Raw genomic sequence first — 24,379 nt, forward strand, 5'->3', positions numbered from 1 at the left:
AGACAAAAGCTTAGCAAGGCCACAAGATACATTGCCAGTGTCCTTATTAATTCAGAACAGTCCTAGGACCCCTGAAAACATTAGCAAAACCCTCTTCCAGGCTTTCTGTGAATATATAACAAGAAAATCCTTCTTCAGGGCTTCTGAACCAACAGCAAGTTTCTAAGACCTCTGCAACAACAGCACTGTCCTTCACCAGTGGGTGCAATTCACTCTTTGTCTGCAGAACAGTCTCAGGACCCCTGAACCAGCGGCAAGGTTAGAGAACCTCTGCAACAACAGGACTGTCCTTCACCAGTGGTCGAATCTGGCAAAGCAACATCAAAACAGACAGACAAAGTACCAGCATAACAGCCATGTCTCCTCAGTCATTGGCAGCTCTGGGTGGCAGCTCTCAAAAGTCCTGGGTAGATAGAACTGGCCCTCAGCCATCCTCTCCGTCTCTCTGCCTCCACGATGCTGCTTCCAAAAGATTCTTCTGCCTCTCTCTCTACGTGTGCCTCTCTAAATTCACGTCACCAGCTCCTCCCATTTCAGCCCTTTCTTTTCATGTCAACAGGTCCATCCCACAAGTGGGATTCACAATCAATCCAAAAACCAAGCCTATACAGGAGGATCTTTAAATTCCATTACTATTACAATACCATTACAAAAATATTGTAAAGATAATCAACTGTGAAGACTTAGCTACTCTAATCAAGACAATGATCAAAGATCAAAGGAGCTATGATGAAATATGTTATCCATCTTCAGAGAGAGAGCTGATGAGCTCTGAATGCAGATCAAAACAAACTTTCTTAAAATTTCCTTTTTTTCTTTTTTTTCTTTTGGTCTGTGTTTTCTTTTGTAACACAGCTAATATGGTAATATGTTTGCATGGCATCAAATGCATAATTGATTTAAAATTGCTTGCCTTCTCAGGAAGAGGGGGTATGCGATGAAGAGAGTAAATTTGGAAATCAAAATTTTGAAAAGGAATGTTAAAAATTTTCTTAGATATATTGGAAAATATTTAATGAAATAAATAAAATATATATTGGATGGAAAAGAGTCAGAGGTGATTCTTAGATATTAAGCTTAGGAGACTGGAAGAATTTGAAATTAGGTGCTTTTTTTGGCAGAGGTGGAAACACACTTTGCTGCTTATACAATAGGTGTGAATGAGTGCAATTTTGTTCACTGTACAGTGGTTGGCATGGATCCGCCAAAGAGTCAAAGATGTATCCAATATTGTATAAATTTGACTAATTGGGAATTTATATTTGTGTCTATTTGATTTACTGATTTGTCTCCCTCTCTCTCATGCCTCATAATTCAGATCATGAGGAGAACATGCAATGAGAGAAAATGATTGAATAATACTGTACCTTCTGTCAGAGTATGGGCAAAGAAGGCCTTATTATAGGATAAGAATCAGCCTATCATTTGGTCTAATGTATGACCAGAAACTATCTACACCATTTCCTATCAAAGAGACTGGAATATTAAAGGCATTATTATTCACTTGAATCTTGTAGGATTTTCAATCTTTCAGATGGGATATGGGAGACAACTAAACATAGAAGGGGAAATGATGAATTTGAAGTCTGAGCCCCTGTGTTTGACTTTTCCATCAAGACTGACCGCCTCTGTGACTTTAGGCAAGACATTTAACCGTTCTTATTTCAGTTTTCCTCATCTTCAAAATGAAAGCTTTGGCCTAGATGAGCTCTAAGGCCCCCTGCAGCTTCAAGTATATTATCCCTACAAGTACAAATAGCAGAAATGGTCATTCCTTAGTTAGCTTCTAGCTGAGCAACATGGGCCTACAGGCACGAGTCAAGGGAATTGACAAGTAAAGAAAAGGAGATGCAAGTGGCAATAGTTCAGTTACATTTCAGATACTTTGATAGATCCAAAATTTTATCAATAATCATGTGCTTCCCATTGGTGTTAACATTAATCCCATTTGATTCTTCTTTATATGTCTCTATAAGCCTTCCAGAGGAGATCTAAATTATGTACACTTCAAAATTGTTATGGGGCTCTTGCACTATGGCCAATTAATTAGAGAAATCCAGTGTGTTAACTTTCTTAGAATTGGATGAAAAGGGTGGGAATGAGGGGAATGTTCTTTTTCCTTATGGCATCTTATAGAGTCCTAGAGGCAGAGTGGAAAGCCTGGATGTGAATTCTAGATCTGTTCTTTGTTAAGCATATAACTATGAACATCATCCTCAATTGAATTCTACAAACATTTATTAAGTATCTACTCTGTGCAATCACAAGCTACAGTGCCAAAAATGAAACAGCATTTCCCTTCAAGAAGCTTGCAGTCTCCTGGAGCAACATGGCATGTCCACAGGTAAATGAAAATCAGCACAAGGATAAGTGCAAAATGATCTTATGAGGAATCATTAGTAATTACGGAGATCTTGGAATGGTCACTAAAGTTCAACCACAAAGACTGTAGGACATAGAAGTGAAAATGTAGAGAGTACTCAGATAAGGGAATTCCAAGGTGGTTTTTTGTTTTTGTTTTTGTTTTTTCCTCCTCTCTGGCTTCAGTTTCTTCATCTACAAACTAACCAACCAAAACACATTGAGAACCTATGGGGTCAGGAATTATGGCCATCACAGGGAGGAAGGGGTTGGTCTCGATCCTGTCCAATTCTTTCTCTGGTTAAAAATCTATGATCCTATGATAAAGGGTGGCATTCTCATTGAAAGCTAAAAGGATCAATTCTCACAATTTGTTTTATTCGCTATACCCCAGCGAACTATGCTTTTCAAAATCTCATTGAATAAAAGAGTTAAAAACAGTTCCCCAAAAAACGACTGAAATCCCAGGTCTTCATGGAAAGTGCCAAAATAGTATGGTACTACTCATCATTCAAAGAAAGATGAAGTGACATTGTGAAGGTCTATATCTTGTATTTATGCTTGTGAACAGATGACACAGTCTATGTATCATAAGCCAGATTGCTTCAAAGGAACCTAACTACCAAATCAAAATGAGATTGTTTCATAACTCTTGACCTTGTACAAGGAGAAAGTGGATGAAGAAACCAGAATCTTACATGAGGACCCCAGCAGATTGGTGGTATGTGATATTTTGTAAATACCCTCATAATATTGCTGTTTTGGAAAAGGTTTGATTTATATCTGCTCTGAGGTGCTAAAGGCGGTAATTCTGCTATGAAGGATTAGAAATACAACACTGTGTAGTCTACTTTCTGGGAATCAGAAAGATTGAGGGTGTATAAAAGGGATGGAGGGTTAATATGTGTGTATGGGCAACTAAGTGGTGCAGTGGATAGAGTGGCAGGTGTGGAGTCAGGAAAACACATCTTTATCAATTCAAATCTGGCCTCAGACACTTATTAGCTGTGTGATCCTGGGCAAGTCACTTAACTCTGTTTACTTCAATTTTCTCATCTGTAAAATGTTAGAGAAGGAAATTGCAACTCACTCCAGTGTCTCTGCCAAGAAAATCCCAAGTGAGGTCATGAAGAGTCAGGCATGACTGAAAAATTATTGAATATATATGTACATATTGATGTATGTGTATATGTATGTATATACATTTCTTTGGAAATAACTCCTTTTGTCCTCGTTGAAATATTTCTCTTTGTTTCTTCTTAATGTCATCCATAAGAAATTCTCATCATATATCACAAGAAGGTAAAAGAAAGAATAAAGGTTCCATATACACAAAACCAAAATAAAATAAATTAAAATAATTTAGCACTACCTTTTGTGGGAGACAAGAACTGGAAAGCAAGTTGATTATCATTGTTGAGAGAGGGTGGCTAAAGCAAAATTTTGTATGTGAATAGATAGTAATATTACTGAGAAGTAAATTCAGAAAACCATGGGAAGGCTGAGAATGAAGTAAGGAGAACCAGAAAAGCAATAAAAATAATAACAACATTTGCAATATGCTTATAAGACCATGTCATACTTATGTAATCATATTCTCTTTCCCACTTTTGAGAGCTTCCTCTGTACCAGTCTTTACTTCTAAACTAAGTGTATTAATGTTGTCCCTTTGCATCCACGTTGGTCTCTTATGATAACTCCATTTTTATTCATTTCTTTTATTTGTTTTATTTTTTCCTTTTTTCTTTGTAATTTCATTCTTACTAATTTATCATAAAACTCAGTGAGTTCAAAGTCACAATGAAAGGTCTGAGTTGAATATCAATTTCTGAACATACCATTCCTCGAAAAAAATAAAATGGAAGAAAAGTGGGTATCCATCAGTTTTTCAAGGACTAAACAAATCATGCTACATGAATGTAAGGAGATATAATTGTGCCATAAGAAAAGACAAATGTGAAAAATTCAGAGTAACTTGGGACTGTGCGTATGAACCAATGCCAAGAGAAGCAAGCAGAACCAAGAAAAATGCAGCTAAAGCCTACAATAACATGAAAAGAAAACTGCCCTGAAAGATAGCAGGGCTCAACTCTATGCTATGATCTCTCCTGACTCTGGAGCATTACATCTGTCTTCTTTGAGGAAAAGTGATAGATCAAATGCACTAAACGAGGTATGTATTATTAGAGATAGTCAGGCTGCTGGTTATTTTTGCTTCATTGCATAGCTTTGCTATGAGGGAGGGTAGCATATATTTCCCTTGGTAGGACTAGTCAATTAAATAAGAAGTATTAGGTGAAAAAAATGAGGAATGATGTCAAGTCAATGAGAAAAAAATGATTACTTGTTGGACCTGGAGCTAGGCGAGAACTTTGAAATTATGAAAAGGAAGTATGGAAAGAGCCTGGAAGTGAAGTCCTAAGACAGGTCCAAATTCAAGTCCTAATACTTTCATTACCTGTGTGACCCTAGATAAGTCGTGCAACCTCCTTGGGCCTTTATTTCCTTTTCTGTAAAATGAAAGGGGTTGGTTGGATAGAGTCTGTAAAAGTTCTCCTTGTCTAAATCTGTGATCCTAGTCCCACTGCAGCTGGGGAAATGGAGCTCCAGAAAGGAGATAGGAATTTCTCAAGGTTATAGAGCTCATCTGCATCAGTTCCAGGATTCTAAAAACAGCTAATTTAGGTTCACTATTGCACCCTGCCGAGGTCCACTCAGCACTCCAAATGGGCAGTTAGGTGGCACAGTGGCTACAGTGCTAGGCCCAGAGGCAGGAAGACCTGAGCTCAAATCTAACCTCTGACTCATCCTAGCCCTGTAACTCTGGCAAATCCCTTAGCTTTTCTTTGCCTCACTTTCAACATCTATAAAAGGGAGATAATAATGGCACCTACCTCCCAGGGTTATTGTAAAGTGCAAATGAGATAGTACCTGAGGAGCCCTTTGGATGGTGCCCATCACACTATTTAAATGCTAGCCATTATTATGCAGAGATCAAGCCCTCTTCCCTAGTCCTTTAACGTGCATGCAGTCTCTGCTGAGGTGCTGGGTCTAGGGAGCATTTTCCCAGGCAGACATCTCAGAACTCACTTTGGTGTTATTTACCTTTTGTTTCCCATGCTTTGTGATCCCTACCTCAGAATTTGTTCTACATCTTTGCATTATGCTCTCTGTTTTTATTCTTTGTGCTGTTCCAATCTGACATTTCAAAATCCCAAGCACAAAAACAATTGAACCTTCTTTCTGGCTTTTAAATATATTTTTTTTCTCTTACACTTTCTGTTTAGTCATGGAAAGGACAGACAAGGACATTTTTAATAATATCTATTAAAATGGATTTCTTTGGGGTAACAATTTATGTAAAATTATTCCATGTATATTGGCATCTTGGTCTGGTTCCTGAAATATGTGTATGAATAGAACAACACATCTGTTTACCAAAGAGAATTATTCTCCTATGTACCAGGGATAGTAAACTAGGATCAGAAATATGCTCATCTTGATGAGGTATAGGGTTAGGGGTGCTCGAGACTCCAAAATACCGATATACCGGGTCCTGTTGAATGAATTCAACTCAAGTCTTCCCTCAGCCAAAGAAAAGCAAAGTTTATTAAATATTCAACACATTGGGTAGACTCTTAAGGAGCCTCAGTATCTGTGATGCTTGTACTGGACAAGAATCACCTGACACAAAGTGAGTCTGGGCTAGATCATTGTCCAGTGCTCTCACACCTCATGGAGGCAAGATGGGATCTTATATACAGAAAGGTTGTGGAAGGAATCTACGGGTCGTCTGAGGGAGAAGTTTGGGAGGGTCTTCAGGAGGAATCAAATGAAGTCAGACTCCAGTGATGAGAGATTAAGGGTGGGAGGTAGCTGGAGGCTACCTAGAGATGAGACAATGGAGGATCACTTTCTAGTTAATGTTGTTGGAGGGTTCTTGATCTCTAGATCAGGGATGAGTGGGGTACACTCTCTCTCTGCACCCTCTGTGAAGACTCCTCAAAATGAGGAAAAGGGAGAGAGATTATCTCAAAAGAAGAGACAGACTTTTGTAAGACTGGACAGACCTGAGTCCTGGATTTCCTAAGAAATTACACAACCTAGGACCCTTTCCCCCTTCCCTTGCTGTCAATCAGCCTTAAGCCCTTCAGGAATTTTAGGAATCTCTTAGAGCCCTTCCCCCTTCTTCACTTTGGCATTTGCCAAATAAGGATCCGTACATATGGATTGGTTACCCTCTATTTCCTTTTTCTTTGTAAGCCCACCTCCCAACCACTGAGAAATAGTGGTGGGCTTCTTTGTTCCTTATAATTGCAGGAGAGTTTGTGCTCAGATTGTAAACCCACTTCCCACCCACTGGGAGAAGGGACAGCATTCTTGTTCTGTCTTCTGTAACATACCTCCTCTTCCTGACCCATCATGGAGAGGACTGCCCTCTTCCTGCAGGGGAAGAGAATAAAAATTTCCTATTTTTATCCTGAGAAACCTCTGTGTTCTTGATTAAATTTTGAATGTGGTTCTTCACCCCATACAGGGACTTGGACTATACATTTTGGCTCCTATTCTAGAAGCTAAGTAGTCTTTTCCTAAAATACAATACCACAATATTTTCATTTAGCTAAAGATAAAAGTACTTTTTTTCTTATGATCTATTGTAAATTCATGCAAATTTAGTATCTGAGAGGAATGTCCATAATAATGGATTTATCATTCAAGATTATTCTGGATGACATTTTTGGTGAGAGAGGTATGCAATGAGCACTCCATAGAGAGTTGTTGATATCTTCCTTCTTCAATGAGAATAATAATAGTGATGATAACAACACTAGATGGCATTTATGTAAGACTCTTGAGTTTAATAGTAATTCATATACATTATTCCATTTTATTCTCTCATTGATTTTTTTGTCCCACGAAATTAAGGAGTACCTTATAGGACATGAAGAAAATGCCTTATTGTATCAGGTATTTTAAAAATAAACTATAAAAGAAATCAATAGGTACTAGACTATGGTTACTATTTAAGAAGACAATATGTATAACTTGTCATAATATTGACATGATTAGAAAACAAATATATTTAATAGCAAGTATGTGAAAGGTACTGTGTAAAAATCCCCCTTTCTTTGTTAAACTAGATATCCTGAAAGTTTTCTGTAATTTATAAGTGTTCTGGTAGAAATTATGGTCAATCCAATTCAGTTTAGTCAGTTCAATTCAATTAAATATATATTTCCTACTGATAGAAGTTGATGAACCATCCATATTAATTTTGTACTTGGTAGTGGATACCCAGTTATTTGACAGCTATTTGTAATGGACAGGGGAAGAATAACTCTACCTTTCTACACCCAAACCTAACTGGAAAAAGGGGGTTCAAAAGAAATATGTTGATTTGACTTAAGAAACTTCTTTTTATTATAAAAAGGGTAGGATCACCTGGATTCCAAACAAACTTAGATGTACGTATTTGTGTGTATGCATTAGGGCACATAATATGTCCACCATACTTCAGATTTACAGTGCGGAATGTAAAGCATTATTTCTACTTCTTAAAAGGGGGAGAAAGAGGAGAAGAGCTAAAGATCAGACACAATGAAACAAAAGAACACCAATATACCATAACAAGTTATGAGACTTTACAGGAAGAAGTAAGTAAAGCATAGGAATTAGAAAGGAATAGAATTAGAAAGGATTTTTAAAAAATAAATGTTTAGCCCCTTTCCTCTCCTAGTATTTCTCTACCTTCTTCTTCTAGTAAGTCATCTTATTTTTTTCTTAAGAAAAAATTAAAGGGAAGAAGGGGGGAGAACAACAAAATTCATCAATACATCAAAAAAGACTAAATATGTGTGTGATGTTTCATAGCCAGGGACCTCTCAAAGGAGTTGAGGGTAGGACTGTCTTCTCATTTTTCTTCTTTGGGATTATTACTTTTCTTTGCTATTTTGCAACATTCCCTTTTGATTGCTTTATGATTCTTTCTATTTACATTGTTGCATTCATTGTGTATCTTTTTTCTTGGTTCTGCCTTCTTTACTCTGCATCCATTCATGCAAGTCTTTTCATGCTTCTCTCTGTTCATCATATTTGCTACTTCTTACTTCACAGTAATATTTCATTGCATTCATCAACCATAACCTTAGACTTCTTGTTCCAGCTGGGTGAGGAGAGTAAAGGCTCTGCTCTAACTACCTCTTCTCTTCTGATGAAAGAATAAAAAAATCCTTTCCCTCTCTCCACTGCTCTTTAGCTCTCTCCCTTTCCCCTCCCTATCATACCCACTCTTTCTCGCCTTCTTTTCATTATTTAAAGCACTGTATTCTACCTGGCCCCCATGGCCAAAACATATGCTCTAATGACATGGGACTAAGTTCAGGTTACTGAATTTGCTATAGGTATATGCCAATATGTTAGGCTTTGGTTTTAGGAATCTGTCCATAATGGTCTGGGAAAACAATGATAATTATTTGAAAATTGATTGGAAAGGAAAATAAATACTGTTATCTAAAGTATTATTTATCAATTGAAATCTCTCCAAGCAGACCCAGTAAAACCTTCTCATTCACTTTCTCTTTGAATTGAGAAATAGGTAAAGACTTCAATAAATTATCTAGTTTCCACTTGGTCTCAGTTATATATACATATATATTTTTGTATTTTAAACATGAATTCACCATTTCTATCTATTATAAATAACTTAACATCTCCTGGGAGAATATGTCTCATTTGTTATTTGGGCCTACCAGAATGCAAACTTCATTTAACGATGCTTTGGCAAATTTCAATGGGCTGAGAAAAATTTGTTCAAAATGAGATGTAACAAAAGTAATGTTTTAAAAGCCCTTTTGCAACTTGATTATTTTCATAGGTGAGATCGATTTGATTCAGCGCACCAGATAGTGATTATAGGATGCATATGACTGCTAGACCCATGTTATTAGAGCGAAGGCTTGACCATGGGCCCAAGTAGTATATTCATGTTAAAAAACTTACACATACTTTTAATGATGATGAGTGTGATTGCAATCTCACAGCTGAATGGTCTGTATGTGTAGTGCAAGATAATTATGTCCTTAGCACAATTTTACTCTATGTTCTTTAAGAAATGTTCGCAAAAAAATCCCCCCCAAACCCTCTTCCTTTAAGGGAATAGTCCTCAACTGGTAGCCTGAGTACTCCTAAGAGAAACCAGGCAGTTATTGTGTGGGATTCTCAGATCCAAGGCTTGTCACTGTGATTTTTTTAGATCCAGTGAATTAATGTGTATAATCATTTGGCATAAAAAGGTGGAAGCATGTTTTCTCTAGCTACTCTGTAGATATTTTATGTTAAGACATGGACAAGAAGCGTCACATGTAGAGATGGCGGTAGTGCTTGTGTCAGATTATGTATCTAATGAAGTTTAGAAACATACCTTCTATAAATGTAATAATATCATGTGTATGTCTATAGGTTTTTCCCCAAGTGATTATATATGCTATTATTGATAAAATCAAAATGTGTTTATAAGCCTTACAAAATTATAATGACTATTACTACTACTAACTAGTATTTATACAGGACCTTACAGTTTGCGAATCATTTTACAAATAATATCTCATTTGATCCTCATGATAGCCCTGGGAAAAAGTGAATATCATTATCCCTATTTTAGAGATGAAGAAACTGAGGTAGAAAGAGGTTTAACAGCTTCCCTAGGTTCTCATAGTTAGCACCCATGATGGGCATTCCTGTATTTTCCCAAGCAACAGGACATCATAGTGTAATATTCAGTGTGATGTGATGAATAAAGAGTTGGCCTTAGAACAAGGAGCAGAGTTTGAGTCCCTCTGCTTCATCCAGCTGCGTGTGTCAATGTGACTGAGTAGGCCAGTCCCTTCATCTCTCAGTACCCCAGATAAATACCTACCGTAAGAGTAGACATTAGAGAATAGGCTTGGATCAGCACTGATAAAGGGTCTTCCTAGTCAGGAATTTACAATCCTAAAAAAATCATAGGTTTCTTTATTTTTTAAATAAAGAATTATATGGAGCAGCTAGGTGGCACAGTGAATAAAGCACTGCTCCTGGAGTCAGGAGGACCTGAGTTCAAATCAGGCCTCAGACACTTAGCATTTACTAGCCCTGTGAATTTGGGCAAGTCACTTAACCCCAATTGCCCTGCCCTTCCCCCCACCAAAAAAAATTACATGGAAAAAATGTGGGACCATTGCTTCTAGAAGCCCATGTTTCAAATGCACATTTGTTCCTCAAGAATGCAGAAAGGTCTTATATGGCTTACCTAAGAAACCATCAATTACTACATCTGATGACCATTCCTTATCCCCTCACCCAGTTCTCTAATTTCCTGATGTCTCTGTAACATTTTACACTATTAAGGATTCCTCCTCCTGGAAACACTCTTTATCTTGAGATTTTCTTAAATTGCTTCCTCCAGTTTGTCCACCTATCTGAGCATTCAGTCTTCTTTTAATGGATCATTTTTCATATACTATCCTTTGACAATGGAAATTGCTCAAGTCTCTATTCTGGGTCTTCTTTTTGTGTACTCTCTCTTTGACATCTCACTAACTCCCATGGGTTCAATTATAGTCTCTCTTCAGTTGTCTGTCTCATTGGTCCCTATACCCTGTCCTAATCTCTTTCCTGAGAATTGATTACCACATAATCAATTATTGGTAGAATAACTCCAAATGTACATCTTTTAGATGTATCAAATTCAACATGCCCCAAATTTAATTCATTCTCTTTGTTCCTTAGATAAGGTCCTCTCTTTTGCTGGAGGTGACACATTTCTTCTATTGCCCCAATTTCATAACCTGAGCATAATGTTAAGCTTTTTGTTCTCATTCACCCTCATTTACAGTGTCCACATCTTCTGCTAGCTTCATAATAAATCTTGTATCCATCTCATTGTTTCTACTCACATAGACATCACCATTTTTCAGGTCTTCATCCTCTTTTCCATACTCCTTTGTGAAAGCCTCAGAATTAAATCCTGCCTTCCAATCTCTCCCATGTCCAATCCAGTCACTCACAACAGCAAAATGATATCAAAGCATAAGCCTGGCTATGCCATTCTCCTCTAGAAACTTCAAAGATACCCTGTAGTCTTTGGGATGGAATGAGAACTTACCAGCTTGATCCCATAGAATACCCTGGAGAGTGAAAAACAAAATCAGAATTTGCCTTGTCTTTGCAAATGCCAAAAAAGGGAGGAAATTGAGGAATGAAGGGGGTGATTGGCTTGATCTTACTCTTTGGGAATAGAATATTATTTAAAAAATCTATTTTGATCAATTGTCAAGATTACATCCTCCCCCTATGTTGGTTTTAAAAATAACTTAAATGTTCATATGTTTAAAAATACATCCTCTATTTCCTGTGATCCCCCCACAAGTTTCCAACATTAAAGATGTTCTTTTTAGAAATTTAAATCTATTTTTTATTTTTAAAAACTAACACTATTATACAAGTATTGAGAAGTCAACATGGGAGCTCAAAATTAAATTCAATTCTTTCTTCATCTTGCCAGACATACACAAAAAAATTCATAATAACTTTTTTCTAAAAATGTGCTGATGAAGCATATAGCTAAAAGGAATTTCTCTTGCTTTTTAAAAGTTTATTAGCTCTGTGCAGTGGGCAATTGTAGTCCCAAAACTATATTCTTAGCTCTACAAAGGAGTGTATGCCTATAACTTGGACAAATGAAAAATGAGCAGATGGGGCCAAATTATCATTCTGGTACTTGCCTATCCTGAATGCGCTTTGTACTTTCTTAGATAATCTCACTCTGATCCCTAGGATATTTTGAGACAAAGACATCTGGACTTTTTGGATTCACCTAGATTACCTGTTTCATATTTACATAGAGTAGGCAAAGTCAATGTCACATAGTGAACAGAGCACTGGTCTTGGACTCAAGATTGGGTTCCAACCTGACTCTGACATGTACTACCTGTGTGACTGGAGAAACGTCATTTAATGTCTCTATGCCTCCCCAGATGACTTGCTAATGCTAAAAGTTGCACAACAGTTGTTGAAGTACAATGATAAAAGGTATTTACTCAGTAGGAATTCTACACAAATTATATTCCAGATTGAGACTGAATAAAAAATAGTATTTAAAAATAATTATAGCAATTAAATTCATTGAATCTCACATGAAAAGAGTAACATTTTCTCTGGAAATCATTCACATTCACAACTCATCTTTTTGCTAATTAAATGATTCATCATCCATGCCATTGAGTACTATCTCAAACATCAACCTTTGGTGTTTTTACATGGCATGGAAATAGCCTGGGATTTGACAAAACATTGGCAGCAAAGCATCCATCCTGACTCGTCCTGCCAAGAGGGCAAGACTTTGCTTATGAGCAAGGCAATAGAATACGTGCCTTCTGACCAAAGACCAACCCACACTTATCAGAAAGCCCAACAACATATGACTAATATGTTTTCCATGTTGACACATGACATAGACACAAATTATAAAAATGGACCTCAGTTTTTTGAGACCCCATTTTGCTGCCACAGGATTGGTGAGAGGCTAAATCCTCTAAGGCTAAAACTAGGAATGCAATGGTCCCATTTTAGCATGGACTGATTGGACCAAATCTGGAAATTGTGTTCAATTCTGGGCATTGAATATTAAGAACACCATTAATAGGATAGATAATATCCAGAGGAGGGCAATCAGAATAGTGAAGAGCCTAGAGATCATTTCTTTTTTTTTTTTTTTAAAGCAATTGGGGTTAAGTAACTTGCTCAAGGTTACACGGCCAGTTATTATTTCTGGGTGTGGTGCTGAGTATCTGAGCCCAGATTTGATCCAGGTGATCCCAACACTGGAGCTGGTGCTCTTACTCGCTGAGCCACCTGGGCACCCCTAGAGATCATTTCTGGTGAAGGAACTAGAGGCATTTATACTGGAAAAAAGAAAACTTAGGAGTCTCTTGCCTCGGTAGTAGTGACCCTAAGAGGAGGGTGCTGCAGGGACCTCTTATTTCCACCACCTGCACCAGGTTTGGCTAAAACATGGCATCTCTCTTTGTAAAGAAAATGATGTTTACCATCAGCAGTCCTCTTTTCCACATGAGCAGGAGTTCAATGAAACCTTCCTCAATCTCTGCATTCCTGTTTGCATCACGACAAAGTGCAGTCCCCATAGATGCAGGTCCCATGAAGTATAGCTCAATAATTCATCCATTCCTTTCACGTTACCTGCTTCCATTCTTTCAACCTTCTCTTGGGTTGAAAACAAAAGCTGTTCTAAAGAAGCACTGCAAGACTGTTTGTGAAAAGGCGTGAACGTTGGGTGTGTGTATTGTGAGACACATCTAAGACACAAGCAATGACAGTTGAAGTCTCTTTGATTTCTGAAATGACATTCAAAATACCATCCATCCTTCAGAAAACTTAATTAATTAAAGAAAGCAAAAACTGAAAAAATGAAGCCAGTGAAATGTTGTAAATAATACTATAAAATAACAATCTCATAAAAAAAGAAAACTTAGGAAAAGGAGGGTCAGAGCTTAGTAGCTACTCTCAAAGTATGAAGGGCTCCAACAGTTGGGGAAATTAGATTGCTTTAGTCCCTAAAGAACAATGAGAAGCAATTGATGGAGTCTCATTGAAAAGAGAATGGACATATAGATGGTTTGGACCTGTGACTTCACTAATACAGAGAATTCCAGGTAAGAAAACTCCTTTCACTGAAGTAATTTAGCACCGTTTGTGCTACTTAATAGTCTTAAAGAGTTGCTCAGAGCACAGAGAAATCATGATTCTCCCACAGGTAGTAAGTATTTATTGGAGGAAGGACTCGAACCTTACTCCTCCTTATTTTAAAGCCAGCTATCTCTCTGCTATGGTAAATGCTTGTAAAAGGAATACAAATTAAAAAAAAATTACTTACATGTCAAATTTAAAGGGAGCAAATATAGCCTTGTTCTAAGGAGACATTACCCAACAATTAGAATTATCCAACAGTGGAATGTTCTCCGTAGCACTGTACCTGGTGGCCTAAATGAGGATTAGCCCCTCAGTTGAGGTCTTTAAACAAAGACCAGATGACCAGGTGCTGGATATATATGGTTCTCCATCAGTTGGGTAGATGAAGTACTCCAACTCTAAGATTCTATGGTTTCTGAAAAAAAAATACACAATTCTTTGACTCTCTATGAATTTTTACCATAAGATCTTTGCTCAACAAAGAACACATTGACAATCCTGGAGAAACTGAATCACATTACTACTCACATTCTCACACACACAAATGAAACTAGACTCTGAAGAACACGCCTCTAAATGGAAGGATAATTCGCACAGTTAATTTTCTGAACAGGAAATAAAGGAGCAGAGAAAGTTGTGGTTTGATTGGGCTCCAATCAATAAGAGCCATCATTTCATGGGACACCCAGTCAGCTTGCTTTGTGCACACTGTAAACATAAATACTGATAGAATGAAAAGAGCTGGTGTTTATGTACCAGCTAGCATCTTGTAAAAATTATTTTAAAAAGTAGACAGTTTCCATGAAGAACTTGACAAATACTCTATGGGAGACAGTGTAGCCTGGTGGATAGAGAGTTAGAGTCAAGGCCAGGAAGACCTGTCTTCATCTGCTGTAACACTGACTATGTGACCCTGGGAAATCCATTTGCGTTTTCAATGCTCTAGGAAGCCCTCTCTTACACTGAGTTACAGAAAAGGTGGAGCCCCATATTGTCAAATAATTGTCTCACTTGGGAGTTCTTTGTATTAGTGAAATCAGAGGTCCAGCCCCTATCATTATCAAATATGTTGATTTTTAGAGGGGAAGTCAGCACAGATGAGCATCATTTGAAAATGTCACAAAAAGTATGCTTTGAGATCAAGAAAATCCCATATACTTATAGACTACTCAGAAAGGCAATGTGAAACTGGACATCATGAACGCTTTCTTTAAAAATAATCAACAAACATTTATCAAGCACCTGCAATATGCCAGACTTTGTGCACATAGGAAAGACCAACCTATAGCACACATAAAACAATAAAATGTAGTATAAGAAGCAATGAGGTATAGGGGAAAGATTGCAAGCTTTGGGGTCAGATAATGCCCACTCTGTGACTTCTACCTATATGACCTTGAGGAAGTCTCTTTACCTGTCTCAGCCTCAGTTTCCTGGCCTGTAAATGGAAGCCTTTGGATTAGATAACTTCAAAGATCCCATGATGATCTAAATGGATGATTCTTTATGTTAGCAGATAGGAAAAACTGATTGCAATTGTATCAGGCAGATTGGCAATTGTTGTCAAATCCCTGCCAGGACTTATTCTGAAGGAAAGCCACGTTTTTAAAAAGTTGACATAAGGAGCATAAAAAGTCCAGAAGATGTGTCAGCCAATAAGAGTGACTTTTCAGAGATGTTGGCAAGACCACCATTGGTTTAGGGCAGCGGCATCAAACTCAAATAGGAATAGGGGCCACTAAAACATTCATGAGGATCCAGGCAGGCAGAATATTGACTTAGAAAACAACATATTAACATCATCTATGTTCTATCGTATTTTTTTGTTAAATATTTCTCTGTTCCTGCTGCTGCTGCTCCTCTTCTTCCTCCCCCTGCTTTGGCTTCTCCGCCTCCTCTTCCTCCTCCTCCTCCTCCCCCTGCTCCAATCATTCCTTGAACCTCCTGCTACCACTATATTAGAATTGTGGGAATGTGGTCATGCTATTGAGCATAGAAGACTACTGAAGGTTTCGTTCAAATAGCAGCTATCCTACAATTGCTAAGAAATTTAAATTTAAAAAAATTTAGGAAGAAACAGATTAATAATGCAGAGAGAGCAGATTGGAACTTTTATGTCATAGGGAGAGACAGAACAAGATGGAAAGAGAGAGAGAAGGGAGTGGGAAGAGTGAGAAAAGGAGGGAGGGAGGGAGAGAGAGAGAGAGAGAGACAGAGAGAGAGAGACAGAGAGAGAGAGAGAGACAGAGAGAGACAGAGAGAGAGAGAGAGAGACAGAGAGAGAGACAGAGAGAGAGACAGAGAGACAGAGACAGAGAGACAGAGAGAGAGAGAGAAGGAGAGAGACAGAGGCAGAGGCAGCTTAGGCCATGGTCAGTACACCAGGTAGATGTTTTCAGGACATACTTCCATGAGTTTCATTCAGCTGTTTAATGAAATCTGAGCTGCCAGCATTCCCTGTGGTAGAAGGAGCGACAAGAGGTTTCTTGCTGTTCTGGTACCAAGAGAAATCAACAAAGCCTTTTGCAAATGTTCCAGCCAGAGTGTGGGCCAAGATGCAGCCCTTCCAAGAATGAAGGCTTCAGTGGTTGTTTAACAAATGGTACGTAACACCCCTCTCCTCCTGCCAAGCCCCAAGTGCCCTGAGGAAAAGCAGCCGGGGGAGCAGAGAGGTGTACTCACAATTTACTCCTCCCAGAGGGGTGAGAGTCGATAGTTTGGGAATTAGGTGATGAGCCTGCCTGCTGTCTCTTTTAAAGGCTGGTTATTTACTTGGAAGTAAGTTTTAAATCAATATTCTTTGCTTTCCCTATGATTACACAAGGTTTAATTCATCTAGGTGGAGATCCAGTGGAAATGGAGGCACATAAGAAGGAGGTCTTGTGAGCTGATATGAAGGGCTTGACAGTCACGTGCTCATGGCTAGACTGCAGGTGATTCTGCATCTTCCAGTACCTGGGCAAAGCATCCTGGATCACTTGTCCCTGCTCCTTCAGACCCATGCTTTTCAGCCTCAGTGTCTCCTTCACACCCTTCCCCTCTGCTCCACTGGACCCTTTGGAATGTATGTCATAATTTTAACAAGTTGTCTGTCCTCTGTCCTTCATGTTAAATCTCTACCCTTCCCTCAGAAATGACTCTCTACATATTTTGTATTCACGTATATTTCTGTGTTTACCTGCAATAGAATGTAAGCCCCTCAAGGACAGGTATTTTTATTTTTGTCTTCCAAAAGTCTGGTGCATGGATTTCAAAATAGCAGATGCATATAATTGCCTGTTGAGTGGATTTTCATTATGAGACTGAGGTAGAGGATTGTTCCTTGACTCCCGTGGGCCTGTGAGTGGCTGCTGGCTTTCTGCTTGTGTTTCAAGGTCTTGTCTGTCCAGTCCTATGGAAAGGCCACCAAGCCAAAGGCGGACATTTTGCAGTTTCTTGACTCCTTCAAGTTTCTCTTTATTATTCATTATGATCAGATTTTGCTGCTATAGAAATGTGCAAAGGGGGAGGGTCTACTTTTTATTCACCCTTCTTCCATTCGTTAACTTAACTTCAGTTAGAGGTTAATGACAATAAAGAAGCATTTTCCCCATCCAAGTTCACCAATACAGCTGGGGTTCATGGCTCCCAGATTAAGAAACTCCAGACTAGAGGGATTCTGAGTCTCCGTATAATCTTAAATCTCTGATTCTATTATGGTATAGTGGCTATTTAGGCACCAGTGGGCTAAAATGATAAGAAGCAGAGACTCTCACCTTTGCTTTTTGTCCTGGGTTCAGTATTCTGGGATTGCTTGTCTTCTCATGGGGTTGGGGGTGCAAAAATTAGGTTCCTAGTGCTCTGATTCCACACTCATCTTTGATTACTGAGGAAGCATCTGATTATTGGTTCTAGTCTAAGGGGTCTTTACCAGCAGAAGGGAGGAAGAAAACATTATTGAAAATATACATATCAATCAAGAAAAGGGCAGGCAGTATCATTCCCACATCCAGAAGAGGGAGTGATAAGCAATAAAGAATTATACAATGATTACCATCAGTTAAGAGGCTAGTATGTAAGTATCTGAGTCATTTGCAACAAAATTCCTCATGAATTGTTTCATATTTCATCTCTACTGAATACAGCCTGGTCAAAGGATCAACGCCAGGTAGTCTCTTTCCCAAGTGTCTCTCTCTTATTGGGAAACTATTTACCCCACACACATTGGCAGTGTCTCAGCTTCACGCCACAGCTGCTTATGACATCTGTATTCCATTGCTACAGTGATATGAGGAGCATATATACCAGTTGTCTCTTGAGTCATATAAGGGCTTTCCACAAAGGAAAAAAAGACACAAATGGGGATATCCCCATCCCAGAAATGTGTTTGCCTGGAAAGCAATAGGCTCATGGTTTTCAACCTGATGGGAGTAAGGGTTCCCTTCCTCCTATCCCAGACCCTCCAGAGCTCAGAGGGTTGTTCTTAAACCTCAAGGTCAAAAATACATATTCAAAGGATATCTGTTCCCGGTCAGAAATTAGTGGTGGTGAGGACCCCAATATCCTGTATGCCCAAAGGGGTTAGACTTTCACCCTATGATTCTTACTATCTTCCCCCTGCCATTTCCCATCCCTACTTTCCACCATAGATATCTGTGTGTATATCTGCCCACCCACACCTACCCACCTAGGGACAGAGAGAGAGAGAGAGAGAGAGAGAGAGAGAGAGAGATTCTTAAATCAAAGGTGTAAGGAGAAATATGAAAAGGGGACATTGGTGTCTTTTCCCCTTGTACCTTCTGCCAACAAATATCCACATAGGCATTAGAGATTGCTGACTTTCTCAGAGGAATCGGGTTTGAATCCAAGCTCTATTTCTTACACTCTGGGTACCTGTGAACAAACCACCTAACCTCTGTTGTCAGAGTTTCATCATCTACAAACTGAGGGGATTGGGCTAGATGGCCTCTAATGGCCCTTCAAGTTCTGTCTCTGGTTCCAGAGATCTTTCCCCAATGCTTCTAGAAAGTCCACACTGCACTGCAGAATGATTATTGGTTAGGAAGGGAGATGGGGGGAGGTGGTGCAGAGTGAGCCAGTGCTAGAGGCCACCAAATGATATCTCCATTAGAAAAGTGAGGAAACTACCCAAGCAGTGAGTGAAAGATCCAACAATCAAATAAAGAGGGAAAAACTACCAGAGCCATGGAGGAAGTCACACTTCATAAATCACCTCGCCTCAAACTGGAAACTCTTCCATGGAACAATGAAGACACTTTGTTCAGTTCAGGAAATTAAAAGATAACAAAAAACAATGATGTTGTTTGGAGAATCAAGTCATGCAATGACTTTCTTTCATGAGCCTTTGCTGTTTGCCAGGGACTCTTTTCCCCTTTGGGGGAATGCTAGCTGTTCAGATGTTTTATTTAACTCTGGAAACTTCCATTACTTTTTATCATTTTCTGGAGGAGAGGATTTTATGAATTCATCTCTTTTATTCATTTAAGAGTGATTCCTCTTCACTGAACTGTAGCTCTGGTCTCCATGCATTCCTTGCTCCTCTGCATTAAATCACTGGGGAAAAAAAAGAAACCTTTTTAAAACTATTAAGTCGATGACCAAGTTTCAGTATACCCACAGCAGCTGAGCAGTGATAAATCATTGATTCTTTGTTGTGCTTGGTAAAGAAAACAATGGAGGAGAATGAAACGAAGCTGAAAATTGGAGGAATAAGGAAAAAAGTCCAGATAGCACAGAGATAATAATTATATGAGGATGAAATTCTCTAAGAAAGCTTAGGTTGTATTCAGGCGTAATGTATAGAGCAGTGATGCGTCTTCAGATTCCTGGGAAAATGCTACAGACTGTGGTTGTGCTTTTCATTCTGACCACAGAGGAAGAGGAAAACATTGTGGGGGTTAAGGTTTTTCAATAACACAAGCTAAGCTTCTGCTAGATTTGGGTGGCAGCATCAGGCAGTGGGGCGGAGTTGAAAGGATTCTGGCCTTAGACTAAGATGACCTGAATTCAAATCCCACCTCAGCACCCTGACTTTCTGACCATCAGGAAAGGGCCTCACTTCTTCTTATCTGTAAAGTGGGAACAACGAATAACTATTGTACTTTCCGGACATTGTTGTTAAGACAATGAAGGAATACATGGAAAAGGCTTCTATTACTTCAAGTGCTCTAAAATGTTAGTAGTAGCAATATTAGCATAATGATTGTTATTGCTGTTGTTCTCATAGTCAAGTAAGGCAAAGTATTTGGGGTTAAGTGACTTACCCAAGGTCACACAACTAGTAAATGTGTCAAATGTCTAAGGCTGGATTTGAACTCAGGTCCTCCTGACTCCAGGGCCAGTGCTCCATTCATTGTACCACCTAGCCGCCCCCTTAGTTTGACTTTCTACTGTGATGTCTCTATATCTTCAATCTTGTTTAATTCTCAGTAGTTTAGACTTTTTGAGAATTTGCATGGTGGTATCCATTGTGCTTCAGCACAGTGGAAAGGAAGATCTGAATTTGGATCTTGCCTCAGACTGTTACTAGCTGTGTAGCATTAAGCAAGTCTCACTTAACTCCTCTGTGACTCAGTTTTATCATTGGTAAAACAGGGATGATAATAGTGTCTAGCTTCCAGTGTTGTTCTAAGGATCGGATGAGTCAAACTATGTAAACTTGGCCTAGATATTAGGACACGCTGTTTTCCAGAGCCAAGGCCCAGCAAACAAGGTATATCCTAAGCATGGCATAACAACAATACTTTGAGCTTTCCCTCTGAATGATCTCATCCCAGAATTGTTTCTGGTCCTGAAGCCCTGCTATGAACCAAACTTGGCATGTTGTTGCTGTTACCTCTCGTTGTCAGGGCTGCTGCTCAATGCAGAGCCATAGGTATAAGTATTGAGATTTCCCCACACTAAAGCAAGTCCCTACACTCACAAGTGCTGGGACTATGGCACATGTGTCCTTGCTTGGAAACCATTTGCATCACTTTGAAATTAAACTTCTCTTTGATTCTGGACTCTCCTGTCTCTAACCTGTTCTGTTCTGCTCCTCCTACCCACTGGTCAGAAGTTGGTTTTGTCTGATCCTGGTGACAACTTGAAAGCATAATCTAAATCCCAGTTGGTTATTATTCCTACATTTTAATAGATCAATATTATGATCAATTATCAATGATTATATCGAAGGTTGTGAAAATACTCAATTTTCAGTTTAGCTTTATTTGTTGAATGCTCAAGAACATTTTGGAATTTGTAATATGGACTTTTGTCATATGTTTCTGAAGATAAGCAGGTTCTGGGATAATTTTGATTTCTTAATCATATGAATTTCATATGTGCTAAATGTTTTCAATCTAAGGTAGCATTGTTGCTGCTGCTGGTGGGTTGGTGATATTGACAGAAGCTTTGTAAAGTACTTTCCACCATTTTGTTTCATCTGGTACAAGGGAAAGTCCATGGGATTTGGAGGTGAAGCACCTCTGTTTGAGTTCTGGCTCTGATAATTGCAACCTGGGGGGCTTTGAAGAAATATATTCCCATATCTTGATCTTGCCTTTACTCCTTTGCAAAATGAGGGAACTACATTAGGATTACTCCTATACAGAGGCCGCTACCAGCCCTCCTTTTGTGAACCAATAATATAATTTAAGTCCTCCGTGTCAGTAACATGTGTTTATTCACCAGTGCTCAAAAAAGCAGGATGTCTTACTATGCCCCCACCTATGTTCACAACACTGTCCTCTACTCAACCAATAAACATTTTTAAAGGCCTACCATATGTCACATGCACTGTGCTAATCACTGGAGTTTGGAAGGTGACACACACCTTCTTCCGCCTCTAATCTATCTTGATCTGACCTACCCTTCAAGTCCCATCTACTCCATAAAGTCAACCCTGCCCAATGTTTACTTGTGGTGATTTAGAACCACAGAAACAGAGTAGGTTGGACTAGAGAGGAAGCTTGCTTAATTCAATACTCCTCTCTTTCAGATGAGAAACATGAGACCCTGAAAGGGGAGGAGGATTGCCCAGAGTTAAACAAACAGAAAGAAGCAGAGCCAGGGCACAAACCAGGCTTTTTTGACTTTCAAGTGTGATGCCAAGCAAAGGCAACTTCCCAAGATTCAAAATACCAGCATAGCTGCTCTCCATCTTATTCAGTGACAAATTAAAAACAGAGAATCAAAATATAGCATAATCCAAAATACAGCATTCACCAAGTATAATTCAATAATCTCCAAGTACTACCCCACCCCTGAACATTACATTCATTTAGTCAATCACAAGGTCCCTCTTCTAAATACTACTACACCCCTAGGCTGTACATTCATTTAGTCAACCACAAAGCCCCTCTTCTCAAATGGAGATTAGTTTCCAATCATTAGTAAAGTACATTCATTTGTTCAATCACAGAGCACAAAAAAGTCAAAAGTTCCCCACTCTTGGATCACAACGTGAATCCACCCCCAGAGTTATAACAAGCTTAAGCACAGCATTTAATACCCGAAGAGAGGTCTTTTCTTCATCTTGACACTAGGCAAGTTCTAAGCAATCTTAGTTCCTGGGGAGACAAAGCTTAGCAAGGCCACAAGATACATTGCCAGTGTCTTCATTAATTCATTCTCTGTCTGCAGAACAATCCTAGGACCCCTGAAAACATTAGCAAGACCCTCTTCCAGGATTTCTGTAAACATACAACAAGAAAATCCTTCTTCAGGGCTTCTGAACCAAGAGCAAGGTTCTGAGACCTCTGCAACAATAGCACTGTCCTTCACCAGTGGACAGAATTTACTCTGTCTGCAGAACAGTCTCAGGAGCTCTGAACCAAGAGCAAGGTTCCAGGACCTCTGCAACAACAGGCCTGTCTTTCAACAGTGGATAAATCTGGCAAAACAACATCAAAACAGACAAAGTACCAGCATAACAGCCATGTCTCCTCAGTTCTTGGCAGCTCTGGCTGGCAGCTCTCAAAAGTCCTTGGCAGTTTGAACTGGCCTGCAGCAATCTTCTCCATCTCTCTGCCTCCATGATGCTGGTTCCAAAAAATTCTTCTGCCTCTCTCTCTGCTTGTGCTTCTCTAAATTCATGTCACTAGCTCCTCCCAGTCCAGCCTTCTCTTTTCATGTCAACAAGTCCATCTTGTGGACCCAAGGTTGAGGTATTAGTATCTCTCATTCACTGTTAAAACAGATAGCAGAAGAATGTCATATGTCATTTGGAAAAGGAGCAAACTGTTCCTTGGGTAGTGTATCAGCAATGCAATATTCACAATGCCTACGGCAATTATAAATATGCTGATGTGGTTATTAATCACAAAATATATCAGGCTTTCTATATGGGGGATAAAGCTAGAGCATTTATTAAAATACCAAATGACTGAGTCCCCAAACCATAAAGTCAAAGCCATCAGAGTAGTTATGAAATTGGCACAGGTAGATAAAGTAGAAAGCATCCACATTCTCAAGCCTTTAAAACAGAACAGGCTACCTCAGGCAAAGATCTTCCTCTCCCCACTCACAGAAACTACTCAGCATCCAGGAAGCATGTTCCTAGAAGCTCTGGCCCCTGGCAGTCCTCAGCAGGAGTCCTTAGCAGAAATTCTGGCTGGCTCAAAAAGAGGTTTGTGCCTCCACCTCCATCTCCACCTCAGCACTACCGTTACCACTGCCACTGCCCCTGCTGCTGCTGCTGCTGCTGTCACCGCCACTGCCAGTCACTGCAGGAACTCTAGCTTGGCTTCCACTTCCTCTTGCTCCACCCCTTCCTGCTACGTCAGCAAGTCCAATGGGGCATGGAAGATCTTTAAATCCCATAACCCTTACAGGTAATAACTGGAGAGATAGCAAAAGGAAAAGTCCCAGCCCAAATCTGGCAAATAGATTATATTGGTCCACTACCACTAGATTAAGGATGCAGATTTATATGTACTTGTGTTGACACCTATTCAGGTGTACTAGTGGCTTGTCCTTATAAGAATGCAACCCAGAAAAACACTTGTAAAACCCTAGATCTCATAAGTCTATATTATGGAACCCCAATTCAGATTCAAAGTGACAATGGGTCACATTTCAAAGGTAACTAAATGAAGAAGTATTGTATACTAAACAATATAGAATGGATATATCATATTCCATATTATCCAGAAGCATCTGGGTTAATTGAAAGAATGAACGGATTACTGAAACAACAGTTAAGGAACTTAAGTTCCAATAATTCATATCAACATTGGAAGGAAAATTTGTTCATGGCTTTATGTAATTTGAATAATAGACCATTGGGATGAAG

The sequence above is a fragment of the Petaurus breviceps genome, unplaced genomic scaffold (genome assembly GCF_028583685.1).
Source record: "Petaurus breviceps papuanus isolate PSGF00001 unplaced genomic scaffold, PetGlider_PUasm1.0 490, whole genome shotgun sequence".
Lineage (NCBI taxonomy): Eukaryota > Metazoa > Chordata > Mammalia > Diprotodontia > Petauridae > Petaurus > Petaurus breviceps.